At 37.5% G+C, this 22,724-nt stretch overlaps 1 protein-coding gene across 1 annotated transcript in view; it reads right to left on the bottom strand.

Moving 5' to 3' along the window:
* Window positions 1-22,724, bottom strand: part of SEMA3E (semaphorin 3E) — a 145,610-nt gene that overhangs the window by 73,004 nt on the left and 49,882 nt on the right. The gene's annotated exons all lie outside the window — the stretch shown is intronic.

A 22,724-nucleotide genomic window follows, 5' to 3' on the forward strand; every position in this document is an offset into this window, starting at 1 on the left:
CTCTCTGCACTCTTGAGCAGATGGTGCCGAGCACAGCCCGGCTCACAGTGGGTAAGAGAGGCTGAAATACATTTTGATGTCAGGAAGCTTCAAAAGAAGTCATTACAAAGGATACCTGCCTCCAAAACAGCAGAGCTGGGACTGAGGGAAAGGAACTATGTTCCTATGTCTGTATTGTGGCAAACTGCTTTATTTTTGAAGAAATAAAAATCACTTTTGGTAAAAGCAACTAAATTCCTTTTAGCTTATCCTTACAACTATCCCTAAGTATAACTTTTCAAATTGTTTGGATGTGGCCCGGCAGCTGATGTTGGAAGAAGTGGGATTGTCCCAGAGTGAGTGAAGACAACAAATGGGCCCTCATCCAGTTCGGGGTGGAGGCTGCAGCTTGTGTGCCACACGAGCATTATGTTCACTTGTCCATGCTGCACCTTGCCAGCCACACAGAGGCCACAGCTGATCTTCTGCAAGAGGACTGGTCCTATATGTCAGAGAAAGTTCTAGCACAGGTCCATCACTATGGCATCCCCCTTGGATGCCATGTATGCCATCCATACATGTTGTGATTTTCAGAAGTATATGTATATCTTTAACCTGAGAATGCAGCCTTATAAGGTACCCAAATATTAAACCACCAAAATTCATAATAATTGTGAAAAATTTATCCTGTGTTACCTGAGAAAACGGTGTTCCAAACCAATAAGATTTGAAATCTGTGTTTGAATTTGAATTTACTTTACCCAGAAAAAGATCTAACATGACCAGTTTTCCTCATAAGACACCTATTTTATATCCCAAATATGGAAAAAAGAACAGATATTTTGAGCCAAGGTAAAAAAATTAATATTCAATGAGGATATAAATTTAATCCAACAAATTACCACAATTTCTTTTTCTTTTAATTACTATTCATATTGTGTGTGTGATGATAAGGGAACTTAATAGTAGGAGAAGTATGTTTTGTTCCATTTGTTGGCTAGGCTTGATTCAGGTTAACGGAAGATTAAAGCAACTGGATTCTGGAAGATGTTTCCCTAGATGATAAAATTTCTATCAAAGGAGTCGTACTAGAAATTCAGCCTCACAACCAATTTATTTCCTGAGCTATCCTCAGAAACAATCTATTGTTTAAATACCTGTGGAGAATAATGTTAAAATCTAGGCTTTCCATAACATTTTTTAACAGTAGAGGTCAAAACACTTTGCACCTGTGTGTGAATGGCCTCATTAAACAAATGGAAAAACTAAGTCACAGAGAGGAGCATCATGATGAGCAGAACATGAGTCTTTTTTTGTCTAAGCTTTGTGTATGGACCAGTGGACGTATATGCATTTTTTGACAGTGATATGCTCAGCACAAAACTGCATAGCAGTGTGGAAAAGGCGCTTTCAAAGCAAGAAGCAAGCTTCTCTTGCCAAGCAAATCCAGCAGATTGCTTTTTTCAGGAGAATATTGCTTATCTGTGATCAGATTAGGAATGGAATGAAAGCAGAGCTAGAAATATTCTTCTGGTCCTAAATAAAGCCATTTTTTATTTGCAAGAATATAAAACGTCCAATATATTTTATTTTTGAGTCAGTCTTGGCGTTTAAAGAATTGCATTTTAAATTCTAGTTATATACAAGCCACAAAAGAATACTGTGGTAGCTTCCCCTGATTCATTTCCTTGTAGTCCTGATGGCAAATTTTTCATAAATGAGGCAGTATTTCTTTATATAGATCAGAGATATCACTCATGTGTTCTCAATGAGAACACAAGGCACAATGAATAGTCCTTTACCTGATCACATAAATTGCTCACCACTCATATAAGACTCAGTCCTGCCAAGTACACCTGCAACTCTCATTGTCTTAAATGAAAGTTGAGAATATTAAACACCTTTCAAGATCAAACTTGTAAAAAGAGATATTTCTAGGACTACCTCCAGCAAAGCTATACAGGCATGTTTATGCTGTGGGTGTAGAGACAAGCACAGAAGTGAACAGGACATCTGGAAGGGCTGGAAAACACCAAGCAGTTGGGTGTGGAGAGTGATTTTGTTACTGAAACATAAATGTCCTAGTATTATGTAGTTCCTTTGAAAGGTACTAGGATTTCTGGATATTGTAGGATATCTGAGACATCAGGATAGTGTGGGCAAATAGGGTGTAGCACCTTCTGAATGTCAGGAGAATGGGTGGGATATCAGGGCATCTAAAATGGCACTAGATGCCTGTTATTTCTATGCAACTGAATCTTACCATGACCCATTTAGTAGTACATCATTCATGTAGCACTATGCCTCCTCAGCAGAGCTCGTTGGCTTCAATGTAGCACTGCAGGAGTGCAGCTGTACTGCTTCCAGACTTGAGCTGCTGCAGCCACAGGCTGCACATCCTGCACACTTGTTCAGCAAATTGTTTGTTCATGGATTGTTGCACTTTGCAGCATTGAGATACCCTGAGTCATTTAAATCAAGGCACAACTGGGAGTGAAACACTTACATTCAAAGCTGAAACCAACTTTCCCCAAAACCTACCCTCTGTTACCTTGAAGAAGCTTATGCTTGCAAGGGTCACCTTGTGACTGTAGACTCCTCAAGGTGTCAAGAGTTGTGATCCTGGTCATGCCCACACCCCTAATTTGAAAAAGTCAGTTTCTAGATCATTCCTAAACTCGAGCATAACCCCAAAGTAGGTTGTTCTTCTACCTAATACTCAGATTTAATAGCTACATTTATGCTGAGCTCATCTAGCATACTTACGAGATCAGGTGCAACTGCAATTTTCTTCAAGAACCTGGCCAGAGAAAACACAGTGTTGCCTAATGATTTTAAAATATTATAGTGGCCAAATCAGTCACCTGAGAAATAGCAGACATGATTTCAATTTCCTTTTCTAAATGGATTGAAATCCACTTCTTTCTCTTTCCATGAAGAGGTCTAATCACAAGCTATTAGCTGCTAGATTGGTAGGCAAGGGTGGATTCTTGCTCCATTTCCTGTTAAAGCTGTGCAACAAAATATTCAAGCTTCAGGAAGACTGAACAAGCACTAGCACAACTCTAATTTAGTAGTTAAATTGCTTTTCTGGGAAAGAAGTTCTGGTTCTAGTGATCAAAATAGTCTATGCATTTTATATTAAGCAGTTAGTGGATACAGTATATAAACTGTTCTAACACATGGACTAGAAACCCTTGGCTCCTCTGTCACATGGGAATGGCTAAAGATTTCAGCTGAGTAAAACCCTTCCTTTTACAACTTTTCTATAAATTTTTGTCACAAAAAGTCCTTCCTCTAGAAAGACCTTGTGTAAAGAAATAAAAAGCAGAGAAAAAGAGGATGAATTGTTCAGGGGGAATATATTGCTAGTCCTCAACACACAGGACAAAAGAGAAGAGACCATTCCTACTCCTTTCTTTTGGCAGAAACAGACCTTCGAGTGTCCTCAGTATACTGATACCCAAATTTGAGAATACGTTATTAAGTTTTGTACTATAGCGTTTTGCCATTTTAATCAAAAAACTCAAGACCATACCTGAAACTATACTATTATGGTACAACCAATATTTTACTCAACAAATGAGGAACTGCTTCAATTTTTCCGTATTCCTCTATGGCACTTCGCTTACCTGTGAAAGCTTTAAAGCAAGTCTGGACATACAGATTACATTTCCTAAGACAACAAATCTTATTTCTTGCTGTTCTAAATGCTGAGAACAAACCTGAAGGTTTATTATCTGCCTTCCAGAGCTTGCTGGCAAATACTCAGTCTGATCTTGCGTACCACCCTTTCTCTTACAGCAAATCTACTTTGGTGAATATATTCATATTATACCCTCTTGGACAAGATTAATTCTGTTAGCCATTTGTCAAGCAATGTTAATTATATTCATAATAGCTGATTTCTTGAATGTTCTGATGATCAGTATGCAATTCTTTCTAACTTCTAAGATTGTGTTAGAACAGCCATTTTTTTCTATTACAAAAACAACGAAGCCGCTCTTTTATTGTTATTTCAATATTTTTAAAATATCAGTCGTTGATAACTAAAATATCCTGATGACATTAAATGCAAAAACCTCATTGCTGCTTCACACCAGCCAGAGTATAGAGAGTTCTCCTGTATAACATGTTCTCAGAAATTAAGCCAATAGTAAGTAAAATATAACTTTGAACCTTGATTCTAGACGAATACGACTATAGATTTTTTTTTTTCCTCAGGGTGTGAAAAAGCTGCTGTTGCTCTGCTCTGTTTTTCATAGCATTACATCATCACAAATGCACAAGTCTATTGCTTTTGCCCTTTTTTGCCCTCATAAAAGTCTTTGGTTCCCCTTTTAAATTCTGCTGAAGTATAGTTTCACCTCCCACATTACTTCATTCTGCACAACATTCTTCCGGCAAAGATGTTTTCCAGATGCAGGGCACTGACAAATGAGTCTGGCACTTTGAACATGTTGAGTACATAGGTGGACATCTCAGTGTTGCTTTACAGGAAGAGATGACGACTGGGGTTGCCTTCTGTCCCCATCAATAATGTAAAAGGCCATAAAGTCTAGGTAATGTGAGCACCTGAGTGACATTTTGTGTTTCCAAATATCAGGATAGTCGTGGAATATAAATATTACAGTGGAACAAGTTTTATAAGAATTTGGTAAGCCTTATGTAATTTTAGGTAATTCAGCTTTTTGTTACATAGATGACAAATGGTAACCAAAATCTGTTTACATGTGACAAGAAAAGGACAGAAACAAAAAGGAGATGTAGGGAAGAGCCTGAAATATCTGTGAAACAGTTTATGAACTACAGGTTAATAGTAAGATCAGACAACGTAAGTGTCCTTCAGTTTTAAACCACCGGTACTTTAAGGCAGATTACTATTCAAGGGTACTCCAAAGAGTCATCCATCACAAGGACAAAAATGTGATCTTACAAGTGGTTGGATCTTTCTGACAAGGTTAAGACCTCTAACTGGCAATATTCCATATAAAATTGGTAACAGGAGGCAGAAGTTTTCTTCCCTGGGAAAAAAAATAGACACCAAAACTTGCGCAAAAAACCTATGCTGCCTAATATGAGATAATGCATTAGCAATTTTTACTTTCCTGTGCTCACAGTCATCAGTCATCGATATTGCTGCAAAAATAGTCATGATAGTGATTGCTAGGTAGTGGAAGGATAAGCTAACTCAGGTGAACCAGCAAGCAACAGAACGAGTTGAGCAATAGAAAAAGGGACAATATAAATTGGCCAGAGATGGCTGAAATCAATGTTCCCGCATGAGTTTGCTAGCAAAATCTGAGCCAAGAACTTTAAAGACAGAATTAATTGCAAATAGCAAACTAACTAAAAAATCTTGGTAGTAGTAATGCTGAAACTTGCCACTATATTTTTAAAACACAGTTCTTAAGATATTTTAGTATCTTATTTGGGAAACATGAATCAGTCATCGATAAACTTAAAAGGCTGTAAGGGAGACTGCAGTATGAACTTTCACTGCTTGAGGTTTTATCTGTGTGGCTGCCAGGCAGATGCCTCAGAAACTTGGCAGGGTAGGAGACAGAAAGCAAAGTCTCGTAACGACAAGCAAAAGCCTATTAATCCTTAACTACACTCACATGATTCAACCTCTGCTCTTAACAGCATATGAGTTTGGCTATCTAGCTATATTTGGAGAATGTAATTGGCTTCATGAAGTGAGCTGGTGCAGCAAAGTCCGTGAATAATTTTGGTTGGTTGGTTCTTTTCCTCTGAATGTGTGGATCTAGTGATGAAGTTTAAATTATAATGAAAACTTCAAAGAACGAACTTTCCCTGTGAATTTATTTAAATTACAGAGGCAAAAGTTTCTGAAATTAAAAGGTATCTTTTGGGGAGACAATAATATTTTCAATCTGTATGCAACACAAAACTCTTTTCTCTCTTTTTTCTAAAAATATTGGAAAAACCTATAAATGGAATATGTAAGAAATCATAGGGTATATTTTTGCTTCTTCAAATTCTGCTCAGGTTGGGGCAGAAAGATTTCAGTGGAACCTGAAAATCTTTAACACAGTGTCACATCTGACCCACAGGAGTATAAAGCTTTAGTGGACACCGGCGCACAGTGCACCTTAATGCCATCAAACTATAAAGGAGCAGAACCCATCAGCATTGCTGGAGTGCCAGGGGGATCCCAAGAGCTAACTGTATTGGAGGCCGAAGTGAGCCTAACTGGGAATGAGTGGCAGAAGCACCCCATTGTGACTGGCCCAGAGGCTCCGTGCATCCTTGGCATAGACTCCCTCAGGAGAGGGTATTTCAAGGACCCAAAAGGTTACAAGTGGGCTTTTGGTGTAGCTGCCTTGGAGACGGAGGAAATTAAATAGCTGTCTACCTTGCCCAGTCTCTTAAAGGACCCTTCTGTGGTGGGGTTGCTGAGGGTTAAAGAACAACAGGTGCCGATCGTCACCACAACAGTGCATCGGTGGCAATATCGCACCGACAGAGACTCTCTGATCCCCATCCATAAACTCATTCACCAACTGAGGAGCCAAGGAGTCATCAGTAAGACCCACTCACCCTTTAGCAGTCCCATATGGCCAGTGCAGAAGTCTAACAGAGAGTGGAGGCTAACACTAGACTATCGTGGCCTGAACGAAGTCACTCCACCGATGAGTGCTGCTGTGCCAGACATGCTAGAACTTCAATATGAACTGGAGTCCAAGGCAGCCAAGTGGTATGCCACAACTGATATCGCTAATGCATTCTTCTCAATCCCTCTGGCAGCAGAGTGCAGGCCACAGTTTGCTTTTACTTGGAGGGGCGTCCAGTACACCTGGAATCGACTGCCCCAGGGGTGGAAACACAGCCCTACCATTTGCCATGGACTGATGGAACATGGACTTTGGAACACGGTGGAGCTCCCAAACACCTACAGTACATTGATGTGGGGCAATACAGCAGAAGAAGTTTTTGAGAAAGGGAAGAAGATAGTCCAAATCCTTCTGAAAGCTGCTTTTGCCATAAAACAAAGTAAAGTTAAGGGACCCACACGAGAAATCCAGCTCTTAGGAATAAAATGGCAGGATGGTCGTTGTCAGATCCCCATGGATGTGATCAACAAAATAGCAGCCATGTCTCCACCAACTAGCAAAAAGGAAACACAAGCTTTCTTGGGCATTGTGGGTTTTTGGAGAATGCATATTCCACATTACAGTCTGATCATAGCCCTCTCTATCAAGTGACCCACAAGAAGAATGATTTCAAATGGGGCCCTGAGCAATGACAAGCCTTTGAACAGATTAAACAGGAGATAGTTCATGCAGTAGCTCTCAGGCCAGTCCAGGCAGGACAAGATGTAAAGAATGTGCTCTACACTGCAGCTGGGGAGAATGGCCCTACCTGGAGCCTCTGGCAGAAAGCGCCAGGGGGGACCCGGGGTCGACCCCTAGGGTTTTGGAGTCGGGGATACAGAGGGTCCGAAGTCCACTATACTCCGACTGAGAGAGAGATATTGGCAGCATATGAAGGGGTCTGAGCAGCTTCAGAAGTGGTTGGTATATACGCTCTGTCACATCCAGCAAATATTTAGTTTTTCTTCCCTGCTGGCAAAATAACATAGTCAGTCCCACTATAATTGATCTGACTTTAGTTACTAAACAACAGAAATATAGCTGTTATAAACCTACCAGGGCTTACAGTACTGACATGCTACATACTGCTAAAAACCCAAAGCGTATGCTTACACAGTATTTCATAATGTTTCTAGTTCTTGCTGGAAAATTCTACAGTGTACACTAAATTGAAAATCATTGCACATAATCTTCATACAAGCTGGGTTTACTGCACTTTTAACATGCATTTCTAGACGCACATGCCAGTCCACTAAAAATTACCTGATATTTGATTTAATATTATGAATTCTTAAAAAGAAATTCAATGCAGTGTAAAAAAATATTGGTATTTTTCATAGTTAAACAAACCTACTTAGTAATGATGGCCAATTTACAAATTGCATTAGAAGAACAATTCTTAGTAAATCAGCTGAAAACATTTGCAGTACCTGCTATAGTATGTGTTGAAGTGCTATTTGTTTTCTAACAGTAATATATGTGGTTCTACCAATTTCTGGATCTTCTTGTTGATTTTCATTACAGCAGTAATAAGCTACTATGTCTTCTGATATAAGGCCTAATCCAAAGCTAATCTGCCATTTTAGCCAGTTAAATGCATTAACTTTGAGGTAGGTAATCACATCCATATGGATTAAATAAGTGTGAAACAGTATATGAATAATAGTTTTCCTCCTGTATTTTATCTGAACCTGGAGACAACAGACAAAGAATCAGCTTAGAATGAGAGGAAACCTTCATAATTCCAGTGGAAAAGTTTTATTTAACAGATAATTCCTTCCATGCATTCACAACATGCTTTTCATTATAATATTTAATATTTAATAATATTAATTCAGTCAACTTTTTTTTTTCAAATATTTTAAATTTAGCTTACTATATTGATTCTGTAGCTATTTTTATGCAGCTGGATATTGTTTGCCAAGTGATGGATCATTTGTTTTTTTAATTAATATCAGTGTTAGATAGCAGATTTTGATATAAATTCAAACACATTTTCTATGGTCAAGTTGACATACTCCTTATATCAGGGACTCTACTATCAAAAATATTTGTTTAGCTTTCCAGTGTGGTTTTCTTCGAACAGGTACACACATCCCCAAAGTGTTATCTGACAACACAGTTCAAAAATGTGGTTGTGATAGAAAATATGAAACCATATTCATTGCTTATGCAAAATGACATAATACCATTTCTGTTACAAGTCTCCAGGTCTCAGTCCAAGATGGGGTACAGGTTCATTCATGTGAGCAATATTAAACCAGTATAATGTGGCTGCCTAAAATTCTTTAGCGACTTCAAATCCTAATGATCCTTATCTCTTTAATAAAACATTTTGAGTAGATGATAATAAGTGATAATATTGTGGAAAATAAAAATATATATTAACGCCAGAAACTTTTTTATAAATGTAGAATACATGATTGAAAGCTTCAGAAATGCGTTTGTCTATATAAACCTTCCAGCAGAAATATAAACTGGAAATGCTTAATATTAAATTATTCCAGTCTAAGGATGACACAAGTATCCATGAAATAGTCTTTGAGCACATTATCCACTTCATCCAATGTATTTCTAAGGAAGTAAGGACACAAAGAAATGTCCTTTTTAAATTATATCCACCGAAGATGTTTTACATTATGTTTAATATCTTAATAGTGTTAACAAGTGAAAGAATCAATTTATAAAACTCTTGAGTTTTAGAAGATACATATGGTTCAAATAATCACAGCCCTTTTCTGATGAAACACAGACAGTCCAGGCTCTTGAGGACTTGATTTATTTAGGTGTACCACTTACTACATGCTTATTACCACACCAATCTGGGAAGGGTAAAATTCTTCCTACGGAGAGATCTAGTGTTTTGACAGAAAGAGAATCTGGTGCTTTCATTTAAAACCAAGATGCCAAAAGTCAGGGTTTTATGCTATTCAAAATGACTGTTAAATTGAATTTCCTTTGAAAAAGATGGAAAAAAATGAGCTATCCCATGTGATTTTTAGGGACATATGCTCTTGGGCAGGATGGCATGTGATTGACAGTATACGTAAGGCTATCTGGAGTCATCAACATGATAAAAAACAGAATGAAGGAGAAAGGAGGCATTGTAAGAAAAGCAAAAGGCAGAAGGAAAATTGAGATGGAAATAACTAAAAAGGTGAAAGGCAACTTTCAAGGTATTTTTTTTCTGCCAAATCAATTACTCACAGCAGAATCAGAGTTTGCGATAATATTCCATAGGTGAGTTTAGAAAGACTTCTTACACCTCACACTCTGAAATACACTTGTTTTGCTGCGCACAGCAACGTTAAACCACAGTGAATGGATTTGTGTAGAAATGAGTACACTGTTACCTCAAAGTCTATTCTCTTTTACAGAACAAGACAGCTTCTCTGTAAAGACTTAATTCAGAGAAAGAAAAGTATTCAGCTGCTAATCATCAGTTTCTTCAGAAGACCTACCTAATTTATCTAGTGCTAACATATCTATGATTTGATCCTGCTTTTCCTGATAAGTCCCAAATACTTTTAAATATTAATAAAAACTGAATACAGCAAAGGTCTGTTTGTCGACTTTAATTATGTTATCTTTTTTATTACGACACAGATTTTTATGAAAGAATTCAAAATCATATTGTAGGTGGGATATGTCTTATTCAGCTTTTGCTTTGTTCAAAGTCAGGTGTCTAGTTTAAGATATTTATCCAGCCGCCTTTTTTATCAGAACAAGAGAAAGAGGCACACCCAAATGGCATTTTAAAATTCCTAAACACATATAACTTGAAAGTAGTCATTTCTATACCCCAAATTTTAAGGAATTCTACTTAGTTTTAGATACATAGTTAAATGTAGATGAATTCCACCCAAAAATGCATTCTATGCATAAGCTAAGGTTGTACTTTGTCAATGTTTGCAATTTTGAGCACTGCAATCAAGGGCAATATATAGAAATAATTGTCTTTAAGAGTCTTTATTGCCTCTACTGTTTCACCCCCAGTATGCCTAATTATCTGTAAAATGCTGGTTAGGTTAAATGCCTTGGAAGAAAGACAGCGAAAAGCTTTATTTGAATAACTTGGGACATTTTGGAACCTTTCAGAATCAATAATACTTTGCAAATATTAGCAGTCAAAAACAGAGACATGCTTCTCCATTTGACTTTGAGCCAGTAGAACTCAACAGAGTTGATCTTAAGTAGTGTAATTGGAGAATAAAAGTCAATATTAGGCAGCATTAATGGGCACATAACTGTTATGAAATGTATTATGAACCATTGCATATTATCCTTAAACCTTCACAGATATGTGCACCCGTCCTCCCCCTCCTTTTTTTCCCCCACATTATTTGTTTCTGGCAGATTTTGCAAGGCAAGGGGGAAATCCTAATGCTTGCTTAGAAGTTTATTACATGTTTGACATAAACATTATCTTTTCTCATGTTAAATTCATGCATCTAACAGAGTCAGACAATGGACCCTACTGAATGTCAGATGTAATTTGTGCTCCTAAACCCTTCAGATGCTTTTAGAAAAATAACCAGTGGTAATAAGAGCCCTGTCAGATTGTAGAGAAATCTACATGTAGAGGGGAGAAACAATCTCCCAAAATTACAAGTAACATCTCTATATCCTCATTTGACCTGATGGCAACCATAAAAATAACCAGTAACCCTTCCTCCTTCAAAATGGAGCACCGTCTCAGTGTGACTCTGTCCTGATTCATTCTGCGTAGTACGTATAAAGTCCATACACTTATGGAGTGTTCCTCCAATAGTTCTTTCTTCACTGTACTGTTAGAAATTCACCTTCATCTTGATGCTTTGTTTAGCATTAGTGCTTAATGTCAGATGTATTGGGGTCAACCAGTATTTTCTTCTTATATCTGACTTTAGAGTAGGTAGAACATGAGAAAATTTCATTAATAGACTTTATTTCTCACCACGGCTATTGATCTTAGAATTATACAAGCACTATGGAAATGAGGGGTCGATACAGCAGATTCATTTTTGTGTACTAGAATGTCATGCAGAAGCCCGTAGTGATATAAGGATTAGATCATAGAATAATAGAATCATGGAATGGTTTGGGTTGGAAAGGACCTTCAAAGATTATTTAGTCCAGTGTCCTCCTCACTGTCGGCAGGGACATCTTTCCTTAGGTCATGTTGCTCAAAGCCCAGTCTAGCCTGACCTTGAACACCTTCAGAGATGGGGCAGCCACGACTTCTCTGGGCAACATGTTCCAGTGTCTCACCACCCTCATAGAAACAAATTATTCTTTATATCTAATCTAAATATACACTCTTTCAGTATAAAATAATTACTGCTTGTCATATCATAGCAGGCCCTGCTAAAAGGTTTGTCCCCATCTTTCTTATAAGCCCTCTTTATATATTGAAGGGCTGCAATAAGGTGTCCTGGAGCCTTCTTTTCTCCGGGTTGAAAAACCCCAACTCTCTCAAAGGTGCAAAGATGTAGCTGAGAAAAGACATGTAGGAGACAACATTCAGAAACCTTTCGCAGACAAGTTCTAAATATTGACTTTTGAGATATGAAGATTAGTTATGAAATTAGCTTCAATATAAATATGAAAATTGAAGATATATTGGAACTATATATCCCAAGTACTGTAGTACTGAATCTGACAATTTTTTTTTAAAATAAAAGCTATGCTTTTATTTAGAATACAATAGAAACAAAAAATTATATTCTGTACATTATTTATCAGCATGGGACTATCTGAGGACATGTTAGTTTGGTAATACATGCTGCATACTGCTCCAGTACTTATCCATCAGGATACAATTCTCCATTCCTGGTACTTTGGAAAATATGTAAAAAGGACATCATGAACTGTATGAAATAGCTTGTCACAGAATCATATATTTATCAAACTGTCACAAATAAATACTCTTAGGAATGAATAGGTCCTAAACATATATTATTTAACTGAAAGCTCTTTAATTGTTTATATTATATTTCATTAATACATTACAGGAAAATGTTACACTTAAGCAGTTCTGCCACTTCCTATATAGGCTTAACTGAAGTTCAAGGGAATTTTCTCTCTTTAACAATTAAAGAATTGGGAATATTTTATTCTATTCTGACCCTTGTAGGATATTATAAAATAGTGTCTGGTCTGAAGGCAGAGAGACAGCTTTCTTTATAGAGAAAAATAAAACACAGCAAAAGTATTAGAAAATACTCATTTGTGTAGATGTAAATGCAACATATCTAGTTTATTTATGCTAGGTTTATCAAAAGAGATAAGTATAACCTTTATAAACAGTTTCTGATTTCAACAGGATCTCTTGCAGAGGGGTATATTTCTCAGTCTAAGGGCTGTATAAACAACTCTTATGTACCAGTGGATGGCTGGAACTAAGAGACCACATGGGCCATGATGTGTGTTGTATTTGTAACACAAGAAAACCAAACAAAAATGGTCTTCCTTGCATCTTTTCTGATCTCATACATTTGTTCGAGTTGAGGGTAAGATAAACATAAAACATTCTCTTCCCCATTTTCCGCTGTTGGAAGCAATGGAGAATAAAGCCGTTAGAACGCAGCACAATTGTATATATTGCTTTTGAAAGAAAGAAAATAAGAAAAAAAAAAACCCAGGAAACAAAGAAAACAGCAAATGCTGCAAGGACAAGACAAGGAATTGTGTTGGGTCATTTAACAGCAAGGATACAAATAATGTGACAGTCCAATATATTAGCTTCAGAATAATCTGCAAAGGCAAGCACTGGAACTGCTATGAGATGAGCCAATTAAAAAAAGGTAGGAGGAAACATTTGACAATCTACTCTATTTAATAGCCATGCACTAGTTGGAAAAGGATTCGCTATCTTTCAAGTTACTTCCCCATCTTCATTTTCCGTGATACAATTTAAATTGAAGAACAGAATTTCCTGTAGTCACAGGATATTCATACCAGGTCATTAGTTGGATGTGTCACCCCTCCAAGTAAAATATTTTTGTGTAACAGTAAGATACAAAAGAATATTTACATCCATCTCCCTGGGAGTACAAGATCTGAGGAAAATATTCTGTGACCCATAGAATGTGTGTTTATTGGAATGTATACGTGTATGTTTATATGTGTATATAAAATGTTATTTCACACAAAGTTCTCATTTTATAAGCAAGGCTGCTTACCATCTCAAACTATGCTAATGAAAGTGATGTTGGCAAATTAATAATAAATGTACAAATATGGTAACTATACGCAGGATCTATTTTTTCAAAAGATTATGGATCAAATGTAAGTTTGATAAAAGCAATCAGTAGTCCATCTGTGGTGCAAGTTTTTTTTTTCCTTTTGAAACTAGTCTCAGTGACACCACTATGGAAAATAAAGATAATCTCTAAAAATTGTCATAGAGCTAGTTTATATTTACATATTTTCTGTGCAGGTCTAGCCCACTGCTGCTATTATTGCCATTTGGCAATAATTATTTTCTCCGTAGTTATCAGTTCTTTTGTCCATGACCGCCATCATTATCTGAATAGCTTTAAACAATGATATATAGCTATTGAAAACAATTATTTTTTCTACCTATAGAATTTAGCATTTTGCTAATTCATAGCTCAGTCAGTATCTCTGTAACAGTTATTAAATTATTTCAAAGAGCCTAACTTTTTGGAATCTGAACTGTTTTCTTTCTCGCTCTTTTTAGAAGGGTTATAAAGATCAGAAAGCAGGTCCTTTAGAAGGATTTATTTTCACTGTGTATCTGTTGGTGTGTTACTATGATAAGGGTTTACATGTGCTTAACAATATGTTATATTGCTGTTGTAAGGCAGCAATATAGATGCTGTCTGTACTGAAATCTAGAAGCCATGGTGTTTGCATGGGTGCCTTGACATTGTCAAGGCAGCTATGGCTTGCACTAAGTCCAGCTATCCCTGTTTTGCATTTATAGCAAAAATATGAGCATCAGCCCTTTAACACAAATTAAGCATCTTGAAATACCATCCTCTGCTTCAAGTAAGTTGTACTAAAGAAATCTAAGGAATCCCTTCATGTTAGATATTTACTCTACCTCCTTTTTACATTCTTATGTCAGAGCGCTTTAAACGAAAAAACAAGCGGCGTAGGTCTCCAGAATATTATGGTAAACATTCAGAAGTTTCATTACACAAGAGTTCTAGGAAATTTGGATTAATTTATGCTTAATCACCTTCATCTGCCTTCCAATACCACCCAATTTGGGCTTTCAGTCACAGAACTCAACACACAGTTCTAAACACTAAATTTCACATCAAGCTACAACCTCTGTGCAGGTACTGGTATTTCTTCTTGAGTTCTAACGAGTCTTTTGGGTGAGGAAAGGAATAGAAATACATGTGGTTAGAGCATAGTGTAACAAATCCTGAAATGGGTGGATTTGACACAGGTAGGCATTCAATTTCAAATGGGCCTTAGTGTTTCCAGGAGAAACACCATAGCAGCAAGAGAAGACAGCATGAACATGGTACAAAAGACAGTATTAAAAATTACAAATAGTTTTGCACTGCTGAAACACATTCTGAGGGTCAGTCATGTAGGGGTAAAGCTCATTTCAGTTAGCCTATTTCCACTGGCATAAATAAATTTTCACTTATACCTGTGTAGAATCTGGTCCTTGATGCACTACATTTCAGTTTCTGATTTATTTCTACATTCTGCTGAATTACAGAAATAATTTTCCTGTGTTAGGAACAAGAATATATGATGCCTACTATTAAAATCCAAAATAATTCTGATTTACCAAACAATGTTAAGATAAATTAAAATTGCACATTCAAACCTACCAGTAATGTTTGTAGCCATTTCTTTTATGACTGCAATGACCTCTAACGATATTGAACTATCACTATAACTTTCAGTTCAGAGGGTACAGATTCATGCGTTTAGACTAAAGAGTGCAGGTTCAGTCTCCACAGTATTTGGTCTTTGCTTACACATTAATCATGTGTAATAAGTGGCAGAAGTCTTCAAAATGTATTAACACAGGTGGACCTTTGGTGCTTATTTGTAGCCCTGTTGAAAAAGCATGCTTCAGGCTGTTTGTATAGGTCCAGTAGCAGGGTTAGAACTTGGGTGTGATAAGGTTACCTAAACCGTAGCACAACTAAAGAAAGTCAAACCATCCAAGAAAATCAAGGTTGATTACTACATGTCACATTTAAAAACTAAATATGTATGTTGCCTGAGGAATGCATTTGAAACAGCAAAATCTGGTAGGAAAGAATGTTTTAAGAGCACTATTTCAGCAGTGATATTTCTACTGGGAATAAATAAACTGCTGAACGTGCCTCATTTTTTAATGCCCCACAGATGTAAACTGTACTTGATTCTATTGTCTATAATTTAATTTTATGCTTGGAATGTTGCAGTAATATACAGTAACTGATATGCCCTTTGACTGAGAAACAGCCAGACCAAAAAAGTTTTTAATTTTTCCTGCACTATAGAGGCTTCTTATTGCAAAGAAAAGATTAATTTTAGCATGAATTTCTATTATACAATCTTTATGAGAAATGACATACAGAACTAAGAGAAAAACAATGCCTGCTTTATGGCTTTTCTTATTAATTGGAAAGCTTTTCTGTTGTAGATGTATGGGATTATTTCTTTGTGTTGTTAATTGTGACCAATCTCTTGTAAATTGAAATAGTATTTCCATGGAAGCATTGGTTGAATAACACCATCAGAAGTACTGTGAAATTCTTTCTCTGCAATGATAGAATTGGTTTTTACTTACCCTTATCCTCACTCCTGTTAAACACTTCTAATTCCTTGAGGAACCGAGCACTTAGCATTCAGAACAAGAAAGATGCAAAGGAATGCAGTAATATTCAAAAATACTTTTCAGTTTCAAGTGTTTCTAGTCAGAGAATTAACTTAAATACTTACATTAATGCATAGCACTACATTGTGACTCATGTAGTAGAATTTTATTGTTTTGCTCCATGCTATTTCAATAAGTTTCTAATATATATGGATTAGAAAAAATAATATGTTTTGATGTGTCAATACTTTGGTTTCTTTTCAAATTATAATATTTCTGTTGTTTTGCAGCTGTTATTCAGACAAACAGCTTGATATAGGATATATATTTTTTCATTTATAGGAGGGACTATTGGAATATTTATAATGTAAAAATTCCTCAATTAAATAAAAAATATATTTAACTATTTTTTAAACTGGTTATATCTCCCATATCCCTGTAATCAGAGCCTAGTGACAATCTGTTAAGTGACCTGAAGGCTGTCTTATTTTTTCCATAAATTTAGACCTTCCTAATTTTACGAACTTTATGTTAGGAGAGTCTTATGAGATGTTGTACTCACATAGACTACAATTGCCAACACAGGTTTAATATATTGCCTATACTCTATTTATAACCCGTTTTACAATGTTAGCTTCCATCATCTTAATGCGACTGTTACAGCACTGACTTTTCTGAAAGTCTGTACAACTGGAGTGTTGAGTGTGTGTGAGAAGCTAATGTTTTAAACTGCAAGTTTCTTCTGTCATTGTAGAGGTGCTGAACGTGTGACAGAACCATGAATACCCCGAAGCCAGAAGAAAGTGAAAGACAAACAGTCCAATTTAATTTAATTTCATTTTCAAAATACTTATAAGTCAATGCTTCTGATTTTTAAGCTGACTCCATGATTCGACACATACATTTGACTATTTAGGTTGGGCAGTACATAGTTACACAGTATATTAGCTTTTGTTCCTTTCATAAATTAATTTTGACATCAGCAACTGATCTAAAATTATGGCTAGTTATGTGCAAAGTTTGTTTCTGACAGAAACAAAACTCACACAGAAGAGACTGGAGACATCTGGAAGCATGTTGATGACCAGCAAACATCAATCTAACAACATTTTTGAACTGTTAAAAGAAAGTATATTTTTTGATTCTTTCCACCATTGGTAACAAGTGTGAAAACTGGGATTTGCTTTTTGTTTTATTTATCACTTTTTAAAATGGCGAATAGTGGACAACAGATCTATACACATCACATGTTTTTTAGCACTAAGTAACTAATAGGAAATCAACTCAGGGATTTGCAAGTGTCAGTTTAACACTGTTTAATATTATAAACAAGGAAAGATGGTGGTACTATAATGCTTATTTATTTACTTGTGCATGCCAATTAATAGAAATAGAATACTAATAATTCATTAACATTATAAAATAATTCTTCTGAAGAATTGGAGATTGTTGAAGTCTGGGTGACTTGCTACTAAAGATATCTTCTGAATATAAATATTTGCATTCCTTGGAGGATATTCTGCTCCACAGGAGCTAGGAGCACTTAGCATTGGCTTTATGCCTAACTACACACCTTTAATGTATAACTACCTTAAAACTCTTGTACACTGTATTGTACCTAGAGGTTAAGTGTGGCATGTTAAGGGGAGACCAGTTGCAATTAAAAATGCAATAATACCATTAAAATATGCACTGCCATAGCTTCAGTAAGGTCTCTTGTTTGTTACTGTCAATAGGAGCTTATTACACTTTGTTTAATTATGTGCGCACAGGGAATGATAAATAATTTTCTAATGGTGTGGACAGTGGCACCTGAGCAGCATTTCACAGTAGAAAAAGCCCCATAATTTTAAACTGAACTTCAGATTTTGGCATTTCTTTCCATACATGATGGGGGCAGAGGTAACAGATTTTACTTTCTTCGCAGCTGAGAATCTCCAGTTTTCTGCTGACTTACTTGAGGAAAAAGCACCAAACAAAAAAAAAAAAAAAGGATTTGATAATGTTTAAAATAAGATATATTAAGTACCAGAAACATGTTAAATGGGCACCAGCAGCATTGTCCAGAAAATCAATTAATTATATGGCAACAATAGGGTTGCTGTGCTAGATAATTACACAAGTTTACACAGTGCTCAGCACATAGGAATCTGCCATTTAGACTTAGAGAGCTAACAGACTCTGACAAGTATTCCCGCTTATTTAAAAGTCTGTCTTGAAACTGGAAGCTGATCTATGGTTGGCAAGTTGCTTGACAGATATTTTATTCACCTATAAGTTCAAATGATATGAGCCTCTGAGCTTCAAGGCAGGGAGAAGGAAGTTGCCTTTGAAAAAAGCAAAGGGAAAAAGGCAAGAAGAAGATGAATGAGGCTAAAACTTTTTATGTTTTGAAAAGAACATGCACTGACTACTGGGAAAGCATCAGTTATTAGTGCTGTGAGCAATAATTACTATTACTAACAAGCACTCTCACTTATAGGTATGATGGAGCATGTTTTAAGAGAGATTCAGTGGCAGATTTTTAATGAGCTCATTTAATAGTTATAAATACTCTGTTGCTCCCCCACAACACAGGAGTGTTTAATGTCTTTTCTCATGAAATTTCAGACTATCCATTTGCTTACAGTTTCTGTAAAGATCTCTTCTTTCCCTCTGAACTACTTAGTAAGCCACACATTAATTTTCTCAGTTCAGTTTTATAAATAGATTTTGAAAAATTCTTAGCCGTCTTCCTTTTATTATGTGGATGTAGCCCACTGCACACCACGCAGCAGCTTTCTTTTGTTCTTCTGTGTGTGCTAAAACCAGAAATAGTTGTTAGTAAGTAAAAAGCATAACTTGCAATGCTGGTGCTGATGCACCTGGAATAGAAGCAGAGTCAAAGGTTCAAGAAGCCTCGGTGAGAGCTTCAGAGGTGGTCACGGGCTTTTACTGGTTCTTTTGCCTCTTCTGCCCTTCTCTGTGAGCATTTTTCTTCTGTGACATTATCCACAATCAAAATCAAGAAATAAAATAATGGTTTAAATGTGACCATTTGGTCACATTTGGCTTCTGCATAAGTGGATACTCTCACTGATTGTAGTTTAACTAACTTCATTTCAAACTTTATTGCTTCCAGGCATATACTCAAGCCATATAATCTGACACTGAACACTGAAATTGTTTATCAAACAAAAGTATAGGATTCCAGCACTGCTGATGCTTGTTTTTATTTATTTTTTCCCTTCCACAAACACCATTAGCGCATGTTTGTCAACTCAAATTCAAATTGTTTTCATTACATGTGAAATGGAAAATAGACTAGCAATGGCTTTTTCTGTTCATACAATCATAGAATTGTTAAGGTTGAAAAAGACCCTTAAGATCATTGAGTCCAACCACTAACATATCACTGCCAAGCCCACCACTAAACCATATCCTCAAGCACCATGTCTACCCTTCTTTTAAATACCTCCAGGGATGGAGACTCCACCACCTCCATGGGCAGCTTCTTCCAATGCCTGACTACCCTTTCGGTGAAGAAATTTTTCCTAATATCCAACCTAAACTTCCGCTGGTGCAGCTTGAGGCCATTTGCTCTCGTCCTATTGCTTGTTACTAGGAAGAAGAGACTGACCCGCGCCTTGCTACAACCCTCTTTCAGGTAGTTGTAGAGAGTGATAAGGTCTCCCCTCAGCCTTCTCTTCTCCAGACTAAACAACCCCAGCTCCCTCAGCTGCTCCTCACAAGGCTTCTTCTCCAGACCCTTCACCAACTTTGTTGCCCTTCTCTGGACACGCTCCAGCACCTCGATGTCCTTCTTGTAGTGAGGGGCCCAAAACTGAACACAGTACTCGAGGTGCGGCCTCACCCGTGCCGAGTACAGGGGCACCATCACTGTCCTGCTCCTGTTGGCCACGCTATTGCTGATACAAGCCAGGATGATGTTGGCCTTCTCGGCCACCTGGGCACACTGCTGGCTCATGTTCAGATGGCTGTCAGCCAGCACCCTCAGGTCCTTCTCCACTAGGCAGCTCTCCAGCCACTCCTCCCCAAGCCTGTAGCGTTGCATGGGGTTGTTGTGACCCAAGAGCAGGACCTGGCACTCGGCCTTGTTGAATCTCACACCGTTGGCTCTGGCCCAACGATCCAGCCTATCCAGGTCCCTCTGTAGGGCCTTCCTGCCCTCCAGCAGATCGACACTTCCACCCAGCTTGGTGTCATCTGCAAACTTACTGAGGGTGCACTCAATCCCCTCATCCAGATCATCAATGAAGATATTGAACAGGACAGGACCGGCCCCAACACTGAGCCCTGGGGAGCACCACTCATGACCGGCGGCCAACTGGGTTTGACTCAATTCACCACTCTCTGGGCTCGGCCATCCAGCCAGGTTTTAACCCAGCACAGAGCGCACTTGTCCACGCCGTGAGCAGCCGTGAGCCTCTCCAGGAGAATGTTGTGGGAGACAGTGCCAAAGGCCTTACTAAAGTCCAAGTAGACAATGTCCACAGCCTTTCCCTCATCCACTAAGCGGGTTACCTTATCATAAAAGGAGACCAGGTTAATGAGGCAGGACCTCCCTTTCATAAACCCATGCTGGCTGAGCCCCATCCCCTGGTTGTCCCACATGTGCTGGGCATTCAAGATGATCTGCTCCATGACCTTTCCCAGCACCGAGGTCAGGCTGACAGGCCTGTAGTTCCCTGGATCCTCCTTCTGAACCTTCTTGTAGAGGGGCGTCACATTCGCTAGTTTCCAGTCATCTGGGACCTCCCCGGTTGACCAGGACTGCTGATAAATGATGGAAAGTGGCTTGGTGAGCTCCTCTGCCAGCTCCCTCAGTATCCTCGGGTGGATCCCATCTGGCCCCATGGACTTGTGAACATCCAGGTGAAGGAGCAGGTCGGTGACTGCCACCCCTTCAACAACTGGGACTTCATTCTGCATACTATCTCCATCTTCCAGCACAGGGGCCTGAGAACCCCGAGGATGACCAGTCTGACTAAAGTTCAAACAGTTCGTTAACATTACACTCCATAGAAGCTGTAGAACAAAAAATAGTTTTGCCAAGAGAGATGAAAACTGAGTGAGTGGTGGAGAAACCAAATATTATGGCAGCAAGAGTGTTTAGTGGGAAGACTCCCTGGAAAGCCAAGGCTTTTTGGTGTGTGACAAACTGGGGGATGATTAATTCCCTTTTGTATATAAATGCTATAAGAAAAATTCTCATAAAAGAAGCAACTAGCTACAGTTGTCAAGCATGAGATACTATGAATGCATAGATTAATCAAACTAGGCTATATCCTATTAATCATATATCTCCAAATGGCATAAAAAGAGCTTTACTTTATACCTTTTTTATGCACTGTTGAGGGACTTCCTGCATTTTTGTGGAGCAGCCAAAATGTCAGCTTGACAAATGTTTTCATGTGATCAGAAAGCTCAAAATGGTGTTATTTCTGTCACATGCTGATGAATGCAGGAAACTATAGCATAATAAATTGCAAGATCTGGAATCAAGGATGACTTTGATCATCTTGGCAAAAAATTTTAAGATATTTGACAAAAAGTTACAGAGGAAAGTCACTCTGAATCACGTTTCCTCTATTCTGCATTCTATTCGATTATGAAACGTAAATGAACAAACCAAGAGATTGTTTTCAGATAATTAATTAAAGTTCATTTGTACTAAAAAGTGAACATAGTGAACAACTCTGTGGTAGCAGTCTTATGGGAGAAAACTAATGAATTATATTTGGTACTTGTCATTATCTAAATTACATTTAGCCAATCCTGTTCTCAAATAAGATAACAAATAACATCAATAACAAAAAGCTGTAGCTGATGCAATTACAACACAACCTGTACAGCTACGAAACTACAGCCACCTCTTCTGTTTGAGAACTATTAATGCTGTAATAGGCCCTGCTAGTGTGAGAGATTTTGGTCTCCTTGGCTGCATAAGTATTACTAAATAAAACCATTTTATGGCTCAGAAGCCACATGGCACACATCCATAAAGTTAACTGTTCCACTATCTCCAAGTAACATAAAGTCATTCAATCCCCCTGTGTAGGATGGTCCTTGTTGTACTGCCTCCTGAACCATGCCGAAATATTATTTGGAAGAGTGCTAGTTTTCACAGTTGCCAAGAAGAACATAAAAAATTTAAACACAAGGGATGATCACAGGTCAGTACTTCAATGCTCTGGATTTGCTATTAAAATTATGTGTAATCTCTACTAAATCTATCTAGGTTTGTTTTAATTTGGATAATTTCTTATTTTATTGCATGTCTATTCTATTCCAGAATAGAATAATTACTATTTAACTGATATATTACAGCAGAGGTGAGAGACCTA

This window comes from Phalacrocorax aristotelis, chromosome 1, assembly GCF_949628215.1.
Source record: "Phalacrocorax aristotelis chromosome 1, bGulAri2.1, whole genome shotgun sequence".
Lineage (NCBI taxonomy): Eukaryota > Metazoa > Chordata > Aves > Suliformes > Phalacrocoracidae > Phalacrocorax > Phalacrocorax aristotelis.